Consider the following 16767-nt stretch of genomic DNA (forward strand, 5'->3'; position numbering starts at 1 on the left):
GCTCAGAATTATTTGTCCAGCATTTTCCTGTGTCTGAAAAATTATATAGCTAAATATTAGTACTTTTAGCCTACAGCCCTAATGACACACACAGGAGTGGTTTATGGGGGGAAAATTCAATTTTAAAGATGAAGCTGTAACTTTCAACCAGGATCTTCACTAAGAACAGAAATTACAAATGCATGCCATTGACAGGTTACTTTTTGGTCACTTCTTTGTTGTCTAGCAAATAATCTCACATCACAAATAATAATCATCAAATGCTATTTCCAAATCTGTTGTATGTCTAATGGACAGACATCTCTATATTTCCTACTAATTAAAATTATTTCTTTTGCCATTATTTTTCAACATAATCCATAGTAGAGGTTATGATTTAGAAAAACAGGTTACCCTAAAAAACCTCACTCCCTACATGCTGCCTGCAAAACAGGATTATCAGTATTGCATAATAGATGAATAAGAGCAATAGATATCCTAGTTATGGAACATCAAATTCAGGGCAGATGATATTCTTGCAGCACAAGATCATTTAGAACTGATAATTTAGACTTGAAAAATCACCTACAATCTATTTACCACCTTAGTATTGTGTGATCATTTCATGCATCCACTCATTTCATCCCAAGAAGATCTGTCACATTCTGGGGAATAAGTCCAATTTAATTGACCATCTGACTATCAAATGACTGTGACAAAGCTCTGATTTGTTCTAAAGGTAAAAATACAGATTTTGAAAGAAACTGCTTATATAACAAACAATGCTGATGATACAAGATACTGACTTGAAATGAAGTGAAATGAAAGAAAAATAAGAGAGAAAATATTTTAAAACAAAGGAAGATATTCCCCTTTCTTCTTTCCAAACACTAAATTTTTGATGATACATATTGTGCCCATTGATGTAGAGATTTACATCCCTCCATTTGTAAACAAGAAAGATGTACCTTCTTTTCCTAGCAGAAGCAAATGTAAAAAATGGACAGCTGCCCATTTATTTTCAGTTGACTACTGGACAGTGACTTGTGCAGATCATGAATATTTGTTGAAATGTTAATCTAGTTGTCATGGATTATATTTTATTTAAATACACTAAATTTACTAAAGAAGGAATGAAGATAATTTTCTGGGTAAAAAGATCGGGTAAGCTAAAAATATTATTTGTACATTTGAAAATCACACTTAGTTGAGATGTCTCCTCTAGTCAAACATATGCAGCAAATGCTACTTTGAGGGGCAGAGACCTATTTAGAGCACAACCAAAGCACCTAGCAGAGCACCTAGCATATGAGACAGATTTGAGTAATCACAGAGTCTCCCTTTGCCTCTGGGATAGGAGAGTGAATTTCGATGCCAAGATATTTCCACAAGGTCCTGAATTCCCAACATATATTAAAAAGTTCCCACATACACATTTTATTTGGCCCACTTTTGTTGAACTCCCAATACAAATAGAAAAGTGGGTTTAAATTGTCTTTATATCAGTAATGTTAGGGTTTTTTCCCTTTGCTTTTCCCTGAATATAATCACAGATTATTGGTGACATTGGGGTAGGTGGAGGAGAAATACAAGTGGCTGCAAAATAATATGGCCACTAAAATAAATAATTTGAGTTATTGTCTTGACACTAACCCACCATAAACTGCAAAAGAGTCAGGAGGGTGAAAGGGCAGCACAAACATCACCATCTAACCCCCAAATTCTGATTTTGTGATTCTGTTCTACATGCTTTCAAACTAGCATAGTTGATGTAGTGAAGTGCACTAGCACATAATGGTTAGGATAACATTTTTTCCAGATATATCAAAAAGCAGTACTAAAGAACATCAGCATCACAGGGGTTTCCAGCTGGTTGGAAGGGAAGAAAAGTGGTTGAGGGGAAGAAAGAAAAGACATACACAAGTACAGGGAAGAGATTTACCCACATTACACAGCTCTAAAGAAACCTCAGTCTTCTTTATTGGCAATCTACTGGTATACTTACTGATTGAAGCCAAATCTCATTTACAAAAACGTTATTTTAATATCCTGCTAGATGTGCTACCCAAAGTTTCAGTGTAAATGTTATTTATGGAAGTTTCCTTATGCAAAAAGTGTGACTCTTTTTCTCTAAAAAAGACCCAAAACAACAAAACAAACAAACAAACAAAGAAAAAACCTTAAAGAATGTCTGTGGAACAGAGAAACAGTGTTGATGCTATGCACCAAATGCAGATCTCTATCTCCAGCACAACTAAGGAGCTCTATGAAAACTCGGAAACAAACAACTCGGAAAGCTCTCCTCCACCAACAGGATGTTGAGAAAAGGACTGGCTCGAGCATAGGGAAGAGTCAGTTTAAGGGATGGATTAAATGTTAGTCTTCTGTGCCCTCTGAGCTAATTAACTGCAAAGTTTACAGTAGAACACTTTAGATGCTTACTTTTTGGCATCAGGGTTGTATTTAGAGGCTAGGGAATAATATCTTTAGCTGTTATTAGAGTTAGAGAAGGATTTCAGTTCAAACACAGAGTAAGTGTGGAGTAATTGGCAACAGATTGACTGAAATAGTCAATAAATATTGTTTCATCTAACTTTTCGTACTGCAAAGAAAGAGATTTTCCCCAGAGAAATGTCATTGTAGGTTTCATTCTCATATAAAATAAGCTTTTATTACTCATCTAATTTAAGAAACATTAAAAAAAATAAGAATAAGCACAAATGTAATCATCCTCTTACATGCTATGAGTATCACATAATTATGCTTTGCTTCCATGGTATTACATATGGAAACTATCAATTCAATAGAAAACACTTTCCCTGAAAAATTTAAAGTAATCATCCCAATGCTTTAATATTGCTTCTATGTTCATAATTCTATACAAGATCTCTTATTTTCAAGATAAAACCCATCAGGTTATCTGAAGATATTTTACTCTGCCTTTTGGAGGAGTTTGTTTTTCACAAGTATCATTCCATATCAAAGCTTGTGATATGACTTTTAATTTATTTTACTCTCTCCTTTATGTTTGATGCTAATGACCTCTGGATTTTTTTTAAATGCACAGAATTTTTAGCTATCCCATTAAGTCATGATGAAGTTTACACTAGCTGAGACATCTGGCTTGGATGTGATATATATGAAAGATAGTCACCTCACAAATCAGCAGCCTGTGGTGCTTCAGAGAGATTAGTCAGAAGGGTTACTTTAAAGCTTCCTTGGATAAAGAGATCAGACACATCTCCCAGATGTAAAATGCCTCTGTCTCCACTGGAGAATATATTGAAAGGTGACTATAAAGAGAGAACTGGGTGGCCCAGGAGGCATGGTAGCAGACTGTGAAGCTATTCATCTCCAAGCCATTTTTCGGAAACTACTAATGGCCTTTTAGATTTCATGCAAAGCCAATAAAACAATAATTGCTAAATACACTGTTGAGTCCTATTATATTTGTGGAGGCTCTACCACAGCTGTGAACCTTGGAAGCCAGAAAGAACATACATTAGAAATTACTAAGTGAAGTGTCCAGCACTTGCTGTAATTTGTTGGGGTTAGATCCTGGTGGGAATGGGTAGTCCTGTTTTCACTGACAGTTTTATTAAACTGACCATAATAAAAAATGGGAGGAAGAGTCTGTGAATGGCATTTTGTAGAACAAAGATTGGCTTCATGGGTTTGAGAAAGCAACACAGCAGCAACAGTCACTTCAAAAATACAAGGAGAGGGGCAGGAGTCCTGATATATTTACAGCATTTGTTCAGAAAGTGTGGGGACCCACCTCAGCTTGGAGGGTTTGAATGGTTAAATTGCCAGAAGAGTGCAACAGTCATGGAGCCAGGAAGTAGTTTAGATAAGTAATGTCTACTAAAGGTACAGAAAATGCAGAGGAAGGAGACCATTTTCTCTGACAGTGCTTTGGAGTGGGGGAACTGCAGCTGGCTAGTGATGTATTTCACTCTACACAGCTGAACCCAGGTTTAAATCAAAACCAAACTCTAGAGCTAAGAAATTAGAAAGATTAGAGTTTTGGACTGATCACTCCCTATAGCTCTCTTTTCTGTACATTAAATAGAACTTGCATTTGTGTGTAGTTTTTGGTGCTAGGTCACTTAAATAGCTGGAGACAAGGCTGTGCTCATGATGCCTTTGTAGCTCTACACTTGAGGCATTTTTCCAGGATGTGGGTTTGAATGCTACTCAAACTACTGCCAGGTAGTCACAAGCTACCTGTCTTCCAGATTAGTGGGCTGAACAGCATTTTAGATTAATTATCTAAAGATAGTAGACAATATAAGCCCTTTTGAAATTAATTATTCCTGCTCATATAGGTATCTAGATTAGGTAGTAACCTGCAATAATGGAGGCATCTAGCAAGTCGCTATATTTTACAGATTTAGTCTTTGCAGAGGCATGGCCTCCTATAGATATATCCCTATACTCAATGTTCCTTGATGCCTGCTTATAAATGACTACATACTCTGTGTGAAGTTTTTGAGGAACATTTTTCAGTGGCACGTATGTTGATATATTGTGTATATAGGGTGCCATTCATTTTTTTTCTCTTCTGTGAAGTGGGCTGGTGTCTGACATCTGAGATGTCCTTACTTTTGAAAAGAAACAATTCAGGTGCATGGACTATGTGCCAGGAGTTATGGAATGTGCAGGGTTCTGTAAGGTAGAGACACATCACCTTATTAAAGCATAGCTGAACAATACACAGTTTAAAGAATACAGACATTCTAAATGCTAAGGCTATACTTGTACACTTTCCAAAGCAGGTGATATTTATAGAGCTTTGCTGTGACTGTGTGCTATGAATAGCCTTATAAAACAGGACCAGTCATTTCAGTGCATTTTATAAGCAATTTTTACATGGATTTTACTTTATTGCCAGATTTAATTAGTTTTTAAAAGGAATATATGGCAAAGGGGTTAGATGTTCAATTAGATGAAGAGAACACAGGTATAGGAAAAATGAAATAACTGTAAAGATGGGGGAAAGGGATTGAGGCAGAACAAACATGCTTTCTCCATAATTTTTCTATTGTTTTGATGAAACTGAAACTGATCCACAGGGCAAATGTCACAGCAGCCATTTTGGACTTTTTTGTGTCCTTCTCTCTATAAAACTGGAGCCAGAGATCTTCAGGGAATGGAATTATCACACACTTGGTGGTTTTGCCTCAATCTTCAACTATTTCGGAAATGAACATATGTTTATATCTCAGAAATAACTGAAGAGCCTCTAGCCATGCATCCTAGTATTTATTAATTGGCTATTTGCTCAAAAGGCCATTTATCTTATTAAAATGAAATCAATCAACTGTTTTGCTGGCAGCTCAGTGTGGAATAATGCAGTTTTAAGATAAATGGAAGGCCTTCAGTGTATGAAAAATGTGGTTAGAAAAATCAAAACAGAAGCCTTGAGACCCGTTCCTTGGAAAAAGTGTCACAGTAGTTTAAGGTCACTTTGTATAGCTGTATAACAATATCATTTATTATGCCCCTTCTAATCCTCCCAAGTTTTTGTAATGAGACAATCTGAGTAATTGTAATTGATGATAAATTTCTAGAAGTTGGGGGGTATGTTTATGCTTTATGAGCCATCAGAAAAGGTTGTTTGAGATGGATGTGTTTAATGATATTCTCTTTTAGGGACTCAGGCTCTGAGCTGGCCCAGTTTGGCTTTGTTTCTGTCACTAAAGGATTGAGACTAGTCGTGGGTAGTTTGGGTTTACTAAGTGGAGCTGACTGCCAGTATGTCTGCATTTGAAGCTTGCCCAAAACAGATTCCAACTGATATGGAAAGCAAAAGCAATTATGGAGAGTTTTATGTGAAGAAGCCAATTTTACTGATTATGGTTTTGGGGTTTTTCTACATGACTACTTGAACATAATAACAAACAATCATCCAGCTCTTAGCTATTCTCAATTCTCAAGAATAATAAGTGCAATCAAGTATGACTTTTGACTGCCACACTACTCACTCAAAAGATCACATTAAAAAATACAGGGAATGCAAAAATGTATTACAGGAGATAAAGAGCAAATGGAGGGAACACTGAAATTCTTCAGAGATCAGATAGCAGGACCTGGAATGAAAAAGACTGTCCAGATGCTGCCTCTTTTAGGAATCAGTTTTCCTTTTTGATTCTGCTAGCTTCTTTGCATTTATGTTGTGGGTTATGACTCAAAAATGTGTCTGGAATGATCCATTCCATTGTGTCGTTTAGCTTTCTTTGGAAAAAAAAATAGAATCAAGATGTCATGATTTTCTACTAATAATGACATTATTTCTAGCTGGCCTGTTATTACTGTAGTCTTTGGCCTGGCTGCATTCTTTCAGGCTGCAAACACTCAGCTTATATGAGTTATACAAGTTGAGCTTATGCAAGCAATGTTGATTAAAGATTTTCCCTGGCCTAAAGGGTTGCTTAAAGGGTATGGTAAATATTTGGCATTACAATATCAAGCCTGAGGTCCTGAGTAATTTATGACAAAACACCTGCACAAGTGAGCTGAAAGAAACTGAGCATGCTGAATTATTGCATGAGTTACTAAACCCAAATAGCTTCATATGGCCACACAAGAAAGTTGAGGATAAAAAATATAATTACTTTCAGACATTGTGAGGCACGGAAAATAGGTCTGTTGTGTGGTTCAGGGTTTTGTTTTAATACCAAATCACAAGTCTGTCTGATAGAGGATGCTGTTTTGATATTCTATTCCTAAATTTCTCCAGGTAAAATGACTGTACTCTATATAAAAAATTTGATTAAAATAGTTGTGTCAAATAAACATAATGAGGTACACTCATACCTTTCTGTAGGAAGGGAGAACCATGCTATCTCTCCCCTCCCTCACTCACCTTTTCAATGGAAGGCCTTACAACCAGGGACCCCTTTGCCAGGTAAGTGAGCAAAACCATAAGGTATTAGCTGCTGCCAGGATCTCTGCTCTGGACATGAGAGAGAGAGATTTGTCATGTCAAAGTAGAGAAAATTGCGATATTGTCAAAAAATGTGAACTGTGGATTCACAGTTCACATGTTGAACATGTTCATGATTTTGAATCCTTCCATGGATTTGAATCCACCAGTGGAATTGGTATTCAGGTTTTTTTTACCTCCATAAACAAAAGCTTCAAAATCTGAATTTAACACTTATTTTACAAGGGTTTAAGTAAAATGGAAGATCCAGATGCTTAGGGCTTTCATAGAATTACTTAATGCCTTAGTGCCCGAAGCTTAATAATGATGTTGTGTTCTTTTCACATTTTTTGATCAAGTTCTGTGTTTGTGCAGTATCAAACCAGAAGAAAGAGAGGGATTAGAATAAGACATGGAAAGGATGCAAATCCCTGATATCTGAATCAGAAACATCTATTGATAGATCTCTGCATAACATAAGTCCATGGAGACCCAAAACTCAGTTTGATGGAAACAAACCAATCTTGTTGAGTCATCTGCAAGAGATTCCTGAGAAGCTAGGTTATGCAGTTGCTTGTGTAATGTGAGGTAAATCTGACGCAAAGAAAGGAGAGATGTGGAGTAATAATATCTTATTTAGCATAAGTGACTATCTCATATTTTTTCCAAAATTCTGCTTCAGGCAGTTATTTACTCAGATCATTTCTATTTGCCACTATAGGTTAGGTCTGCTGGTACAAGTAAAATAAGGGATTCCTTTCGTCTGCACTGGAACAACAGTGAGTCACTCTACTGATACTGTCACACGAAAGAGTAGTTTCCTTAAACCATATATGTTCAATCAGGCTGTCAATGCCCAAAGACACAGAAGATCCATGTGTCTGACCAGCCTGTCTTTGTCCTGTAATGGGGACCCCACTGAACAGCCAGATGTATCAGAGGGTGGTTCTGGGGTGTGCACCAACAGCATACCAGAGTAAAATCCTTTTTATCAGTTTGGAAACAGAGGCCACTTTCTGGATTTCACCACTCTTAGTTGGCATACTATCAGTTTTGTCAAGCTGTTGACTGTCAGTGGCTGCTAGAGCCCTTGATGAAAGACTTGTACTAAATAGTTTACAGAATAACAGATTTTATTAACAAATGCAGTGATAATAGTAAACTTTGATAGATTGAGAGATTGATGTTGATACTAAAAATGAATTTGAGGCAATATACAGACAAGTTCTAATGCCCAGTGAAAGCCAGCTCAAGGTAATTATTTAGTATGCATATAATAAGGTTCTTACCCTATAAGTGTCCCTGTGGAGGGAGAAGACAGGTACAGCTTGTCAATGATAACAGAAGTTACAATGGGGTCTCCTTTGACCTCCCTCCCCTAAGCTATATTTATATTGTTTTCTTCGAGGGAGGGCAAAGGTAAAGTTACAGTTGATGTAATTTCATGTGTAGATAGATTTGGAGCGACTTTAGTCATTAGTATTTGTAGAAGCATGAAAATCATATATATTTTCAAGTTAATGAAGCAAAGTTCAGCTTTCATTCACCACCTGGCACATTTCTTTGGCTTTGTTCCTATTAGGTACATTGTTTTCAACAGAGCATGGTCACAACCCCATTGTGTTGCTCCATGCCCTGTGTCATATGTGCATTGATTTCAACAGAGCATGACCACAGAACCTCTGTGCCACTCCATCCTTTGTTTCATGTCTCCCTTAGAGCAGCACACCAAGTTTCCTCAGTGCTCTTGCTTCAAAGCTGTGCAGACAGTTTGCCCCTGGCAAACTATAGCCAATGTATACATTCCTTCTAGCTGAACTTTGCTTTTCAGTATTTTCCAAACAGTTGAGACACTTTAATTTTCATCATCCTTCTCATTGTTTCAGCAAATATGGACTAGTTGGCCGTGGAAGATTGGCAGCGCACATTAAGAACTGTGTGGCTGCTGGGCACATCTATAAAATGATGTACCAAAATGAACGACTGAAGGTGAGAAATTACTGGTGCACCTAACACATAATGAGCTGCTCTGAGAAAGGAGTAGCTTTCTTTTGGATTGGATCAACGAAAATAAGGCAGGAACAGATGTCCAAAATACTCTAGCCCTTTGAAGTGGAGATTTCCTATTAAAAAAAAAAAAAAAAAAAAAAAAAAAAAAAAAAAAGATTGTTACTATCTGAGTAACAGAGACAGTACTAGTGCTATCTGGTACTAGAGATAGTATTTTTTCACAGACGGACCCCAAATGAAAAGGGCAGAGTTTGATGGACTGGCTGCAAAATCCAAAGAGTGTATTTAAATCCATATGTATGCAATGCATATCCCTGTACATGTAAGTATGTTCATATAACATGTTTCCATCTAGGCTTCAAAGTCCCAGTGATACTGTAGTGAAGGCAACTCTTGCTTTGCTTACATTGGTCTGAATTTCAAGACGTTCTGTGTGTGCAAAAAATGCACTGGGCATTTTGTTTGAATGTATGGATGAATGCAGATTATAGGAACATTAAAAGTTTCTGAATCTGAACAAAACCATTTGGCCTGTTATCAGCAGACCTGACCTAGAAATACAAATCTCTATATGATATAATAAACTTCTGATTATTACATGGAAAATTTTCTTCCTCTGCTGTTAAACAGCCATAGGAAGCAGAACATCAGTTCTTGGAGGTTCCTCTCACCAGGAGCCAATGAATCACTCTCTTTTGCCCACTCACTGATAGCACTGTATCCTGCTACCCATTAAACTATTCATGCCAGCGAGATATAGCATCAGATATTGTTCAAATTCTCCTAGTGCCCCAAAAATTTGATTAGGTGAGGAACAGACAAATCAGCAAGCAATCCATGCTTAGCACTACAGATGAAGGCAGAAAGTCTTGCCTGGCAATTAATTCCTTCACAGCTGCAAAACTAGTAATCTAACTTTGAATGTGTTAGTGGAAGGTATGGACCAGGTGTTCCAGGGAAAGAATTTTTTGCATTGCCTTAGACTAGCAAGTAAATTAGCAAGTAAGTGCTAAAGAAGACAGAAGAAGCTTATTGCAATGTAATCACTTTTAAAAAAACACCAGAGAAAATACATCTACTCTAATCTTACCAGCCAATGAATGGATACTGTAAAGGCTGAGACTTCACTAATTTATAGTTTCCAGGCTCCTTCATGAAACAAGAGTTAAAGTGTGGGGTTTAGTGTATCCAAGCTCAAATATGACTGTGCAGACCAACTGCTTACACTCCTGAGCCACCAAACTTCTCACAAAAAAATTAATATAAACATGCTTAAGAAAGATTTATATAATAATAAAAACTCCATGAACTGGTGACTTCATCTCCTCTCCTTTTATTCCAACTTAAATTATTTCCACTGTCTTTCATATTCTGGTTAAATTAAAATCTTACTCAGTATCCTACTGATCTGACTATGAGTTCTTGTCAGCCAGAATGAACAACCCAACCTTCTGGAAACAGATGTGCAAGAACGTATGCATAGAATTCAGATAATCCCTTAACTTTATGTTTGATGATCTAGATATACTAAATATCATAATGACTGTTTTCTAGTTTCTTTAAAATTGATTTTTATGGGTTTTTTTTTCTTCCTTTACATCTTTAATATTTATATATTTAAATTTGAGTACCAGGTCTAGAAATGGCTTTAACATCCTTTGTGTTAGGACGTTATTTTGATTTGAATTGATTGAATATTTTGACTGAATACTGTGGCAAGAATTCCTGTTTCTATTGAACATTTTTAAGTACCCAAATATCAATGGAATGAAATTCTCATCTATGACAGTACAAGACTTGTCCAAATCAGTTGTATTTACATCAGATTCTCATTCTTTGTAGATATAAATTATTGACTTCACGTATATTGTCTTGCATTGGTATATAGTTAGAAACAATTAAAAAATCTGTTTCATTTGAAATCAGTCTCCCAAATAATTACAAATCAGATTCACTCAGTTCTTCTGCCCAGAAACTGAATTATTCCAAATCACTATGATATTTTGAAAATTCTGGGCAACAAAAATTTTTGTCTTTCATCTCAGGTTTTGCACCAAAATACTTAGGTTAGATTTTTAAAAAAGGTTATATATAAAACCTTTTAGAATATCTGAAATAAAGTCAGAAACCAGACCTGAAGTTCATTGGGGCCATTTTTTCCCCCATTATTTAATGTCTTTTGACCTAATTCTGAGTGGCAATCCAAACAAATGGCAGTACTTGTCATATGCCAGCAGCTCATCTCTGGTGTATCACCTTTCCTCATACCTGCTCATGGGAAGGATGTTCTTAAATGTGGGAGCAGGGAGAGAAACAAAAAGCCTTAGGTTTCCTCCCTCATAAATCTCAATTTCAAGTCATGTTTGTATCCATCCATTTCAAACTTCATTTTCCAGTCTTTGGGGAAGAAAGACTGCTCATTTTAAAAACAGGACAATTGGTTCTAACTGAATTATTTTGTTTTACCTCCTTACTCTTTTGTTGCTAATATTTCTTTGGACCACCCAACATAACTCAGTTATCTTTCCCTGGCATTCATGCACTCAGAATCCTTGCAAATGTTGTCCCTATTAGTCATTGCTTGGCCCAGCTACAATTGGCATAGTGAAGTTTTCGTAGTATATTTTTAATTTTCAGTCAGCTCCTTTTGACTCTTGAACATTAGACCAAAGACAGGATATCATACACTAAATCAGTATAATAATTATCTTGATATATGCTTCTTAATTAGTATAATTGTGATTGGCAAAAAACTCTTATGTTTTCTTGACACAGGGGTTAATGATATATATAAATAATGGTGATGCTGTCCCATTAGTTGGAGTCCCAAAGCCATCCTTGTGGAAGGCATATACAGCAGAGCTATAATTCTCCCAACGGTCCAGCTCTATGGTGGAGTTCTAGGATCTCAGAAACTTCCAAGAGCCTGGGTGGCCGAAAGTCACCATTTGGGTGGCCCATGGAGCAGAACTTCACTGTTCTGAGTAGTCATGGTGTGTTTAGACTGACAATGCAAATGAACAAAAGCCCATCACCCCCTAGGTGGGAGCAAGGCACAGAAGATTGGGATAGCATGAACTGGAGGCACATTGCTCCTCCAGGATTTAAAAACTTCCAATTTAGTACATTGTCTACTTCTAATCCTGAACGCAGATGGCGTCAGAAATATTTGTGCTTAAATTAGAACCAAGACAAGATGTACAAGCTAAGTTAAGGCTCCTGCAGTCATCCTCCATTCAGGGTTATGGACAGACAGAACTAAATGCATGTGGTTCTATTTCTGCCTCTTCCCTTTTCTAGCTGAAACCCATATGTGAATCACAGTGTGCTTGAGATGTTCTGCAAGAATATATCATTGTTCAAAGTGCCATGTGTATACTTACTTCATTTAAATCTCTGTGTTCCTTAATGGATAGTTCATTTAAAAGTTGAGAGAGATAAGATCCTCCTAAATGTGATCTATTAATATATTTCCAGATGGACTGGCAGCTATGGTAAACATTTTGATGAAACCTGAAGTCTAGCACAGGTTGCTAGAAGCCAAACAGACAATTTGCAACTTATCAATAAAATTTGGATCAGACCCTTGATGAAAGAGAAACGTGCTGTGTTGGTTCCTGGTGGTACTAAAGAACATAGATGTGTTTCTGGAATGATCAAGCAATGCTAAATCAGAACTGGCGCTTTGTGCAGAATGGAAATAAGACAACAGGAGATCATTATTAAAAGCAAAGTATTTCTGGCCATTTTTATAGTTTTCAATTGCTGTTGAAAGTAGGAGTATGCTGTTATAAATATACTCAATTCCTTCCTTCATGTCCTACATATTTAGCATTTTCCAGGAAATGTGGCTTCTCTTGACTTATTAAATTCAAGGCTCCAATCTCTTTGCTTTGAGAGGACCATTTGGTTCCCTTGGTAAAACACATGTCCTCAGAGGACAAAAATCAGTAAAAAAGTAAAACTGACAATCATAATTTATCCATCAGGAACTTCTCCTCTGAGGTTACTACAGAGCAAACCAAGATGTATGCCCAATTTTTTGTTGTTTTTATTGTACTGTTTTTCAAAAGCTGTGAATTTTCAGCATAATTGTGTGTGGTATAGTTCTCATTGCAGCAACCCAAAAGATCTGTTAAAAAAAGAAAAGAAAGCCAACTAGGCAATGTACTTAAAATTGGGTTCCTATGACTGTGTGGGGTCTTTGAAGTGTTTTTGAAATGGCAAAATGGCAACATAACTGTTTCTATGACTGTATATAGGCATTGGCTCCAATTCACAAATCCCAAATTCCACCCAATTCTCTGGGCCTGGTGTTTTCTATTGGCAGGGTACTTCCTGCAGCCTAGAGCCAATCAACAGGAAATATTAGGGCTTGGATGGATTTAAGATGCCTAAATCTGGAATCTACTTTTGTTAAAATTCTTGACCCAGATTTCTGGTTCACACCTGCCTTTCAGACTCAGGTGTGAACCAGAAAACTTTTCAATTCTGTCCCTACCACTCCTGTCCTCTGTCTCCTCTTCCCCTTTTAGCATACGATTGACTTGCTTCAGTGAAAGAACAGCAAGCTGGAGGGCAGTGATTGATATAGCACCAAACATAAATGGTGGTCAAGAACATAATAATAACTTTGCTGCTGCTATCAAGAGACTGAGCCAATTAAATGCCATATTTTAATATAAACTTTTGCCAGGACTGTATTTGCTTTATTGAAGTTTCTAAAAAGCCTTTAATGTTGCTACAACAGGATATTACTTTTTCTTCAGATAAAATATAAATGTTCTGCTTAAAAAGGAGTAAAAACCGTGCTATAAGGTTATGTATTAAACAATTTCAGCATACTTTCAAGCGCTGTAACTTAATCTTAACATACTAGGGGCACAGGTTTGCTATGGTGCAAGATGTGAAATGTTTACACAGACCACAGTTAAAAGAATTTCTAGGCTCAGTTCAAGAGTTTACACTTTCAAAATCATTCCACCAGGGCATCCATCACAATCACACAATTGCTTTGTCTGAGTTCTTTAATTCTTTCACCCCTCTGAAACTGTGTATTTAAAAACCTACCACAGGATTCCTAAACAGACGAGGTCAGCTAGGTGTTGTAATCACATCTCTTCACTAAAATAGCCATATGTAATCAGCTGAGCTTTGGCTCCAAACTGTTGTAACCTACCAACTCATATAAGTATTAATGGGAAGAGACCTAGAGAAAATATCTGTAGTATCTACTATCTGTGTAATAAACAGAGTTATGTCTGTCATTAGCACTCAAGCAAATAAATGCTGGTGTTTTTATGGTACCTAAACAGCTTTACTCCACTGGTGGTCAGACCTGTTAGCCTGGCCACTGCTCAAAGGGCTTGGATATTCTCGGCCCTGGTGTCTCAAGGTGGGTGCTAGGAGAGCAGGACTGATGCCTTCTCTCTTGCAGCATTTAAGGTTCTGGTAAGCAAAGGGGCTGCAGGGGTGGCTTCTGCGAGAAGATGCCGGAAACTGCCTCCATATCTGACAGAGCTAGCTCCAAGACAGACATGCTGCTGGCCAAACAACCAAGTGATGATGTTGGCATGCCACTGAGACAACATACTCAAGAAAGGTTGGAAACTGCTGTACAAGACGAACTATAAGAAAGAAGTGAGAGCATGTGAGAGAAAGAGTCCTGCAGATACCAAGATCAGTGAAGGAGGAGTAGAGGAGGTGCTCCAGAGTTTCTCCTGACCTCATAGTGATGATGATGCTGAGACAGACAGTCCCTGCAACTCCGAGGATCAGCCCAAGGTCTGTGTGTGTTATTAAGTCTGAAAGGAAAAAAAAAAATCACTGAATGGCTTCACTTTTTCTTCATTCTGATTTGCCAGGTGATCGTCTTCAGCAAATATCCTCCCAATATTTTCCTTAGACCTCCTTTAATGACTTTCTTGATGTCTGAAACAACACTGGCAAGTCTCAACTCTTAATTGAATTTTGGCTTTTCATGTCTTCTCCCTGAACATTTGAACCGCAGCTCATTAACTTTTCTTCAAAAATTCAAAGATTTCCTTCCTGACCTTATTTTCACATACATATTTGTCTTTTCCTCTTGAGTTACAACCTGAGTTCCTTGTTCAGCCTGACATTAGACACAGTGGAATAGCATGATCCTGTGCTTTTAAAATGTGCTTCTTAAGAACTGACTGGCATTTGTGGATCTATAAGCCCTCCATTGGATCACTGTGAAGTAGCTTGAAGCTTGTCCTCTTGAAATCCAGGGTAACCACTCTGATTACTTCTTTTTCTCATACACTGAAAAGTTTAAAATCCACCCTTTTGTCATCAGTGTGGCCAAGACAGCCACTTATCATTGCAGCCCCCATAAGTCCTGCTATTATTCAGAAATGGCAAGTTTAGGAGGGCAACATTCCTGCATTCCTGCTTGGGTCTCTGAGTGCCTGGGACATAAACTTCAGGGATTTGCCAGACTACTCTCAAAAGTGTGGTATTTGCAGTAGATCTCTGGGAAGTCGAAATCTCGAATAAGAGCTTCTGATTAGAAATTTATCATAATTCAAAAGAAGAACACATCAAGAGATGAGAGCACATCTATTCCCTCCCAAATATGGAAGCACAGAATCACAAAAGGTGTACCTGAAAGAGGAAGTGGTCAACAAAGTCAGAGGAACTCACCAGGAGTGTTCAGCAGGGCCTGTGGCCCTGGAACAGTCACTGGGTGGGACCCCCAGCACCCTACAGCAGGGCAGTAGGGAGAGGAGCATGGGAAGGGGTGGCCTTAGCTCAGCACCCAGAGCTGCTGATCTCCTCAAAGCCAAGACTCAAGCTCAAGCCTGGGCTCTTGCTCAGGTGTGCACACTGTGGGTGTACCCATGGGAGCCCTGAGCACAGTGTGAGGGTGGAGGCAGTTATGGTAAATGGTGTCACATCTATCTGAGTGTGCCTTGTGGCTGTGCTGGATTTGCAGTCCTTCGACACCCATGGTGCAGCTGTGTCATGGCTTAACCCCTGGCCAGGAACTCCACGCTACACTTCTGCTCACTCACTGCTTGGAGAGGACTGAAGGGTTAATGGTGAGAAAACTTGTGGCTTGACATAGAAGCAGCTTAAGAAGGAAAGCAAAAGTCACACATGCAATGCTGGCCCCACTCCACTTCCATAAGCACTGCCACCGCTGCTGCAGAGGGCTCCTCTTTGTCTCTCCTGCCTAGTCCCACCTCTCATTGAGGATGACAACCACCCCCAGGGGAGAAAGCACCCGCTTTGCAGGACTCTAGCTGCCATTGCATGGTCGTGCCTTGTGGTGGGGTTGGGGTTTAAGCACAGGCTTGTTGGCTCCTGTGTGATCATAGGCTAGTTGCCTGAGCAAAAGGGCCTGGTGATGGGAAGAAGTGTCTGTGGTGGGAAACCCCCAGAGATGACAGAACACTTAATACTGTTGGGGACCTGCAGAGACATTCTGGTCCAAAATCGTTGCACAATCAGGACTGCATACAGCTGCTTGCCCAGCCACTTATTCACGACTGTGAGCCAACATTTTTTGAAGTTCTTCATGCTTGGTGACTCCATAACTTCTCAGCAACCTATGGCAATGCTCAGTCACTCTTCTCATTAACAAATTTTTCCTCTGGTTCATCTGGAATCTCTTGTTTCAATATTTGACCACTACCTTTTGCCCTTGCCCAATGGACACCTCTGGAAAGAGTTTGGCTCCATCTTCTCTACATCCTTCCTTCAGGTATTTGTAAATCATGATGCAATCTGCCCTGGGCTTGCTTTCCTCTAGACTGAACCTTCCCAACTTTCTCAGACTTTTCTTTTAGGGAATGTTCTCCTGTCCGTTAATCATCATTGAG

This window comes from Motacilla alba, chromosome Z, assembly GCF_015832195.1.
Source record: "Motacilla alba alba isolate MOTALB_02 chromosome Z, Motacilla_alba_V1.0_pri, whole genome shotgun sequence".
NCBI lineage: Eukaryota > Metazoa > Chordata > Aves > Passeriformes > Motacillidae > Motacilla > Motacilla alba.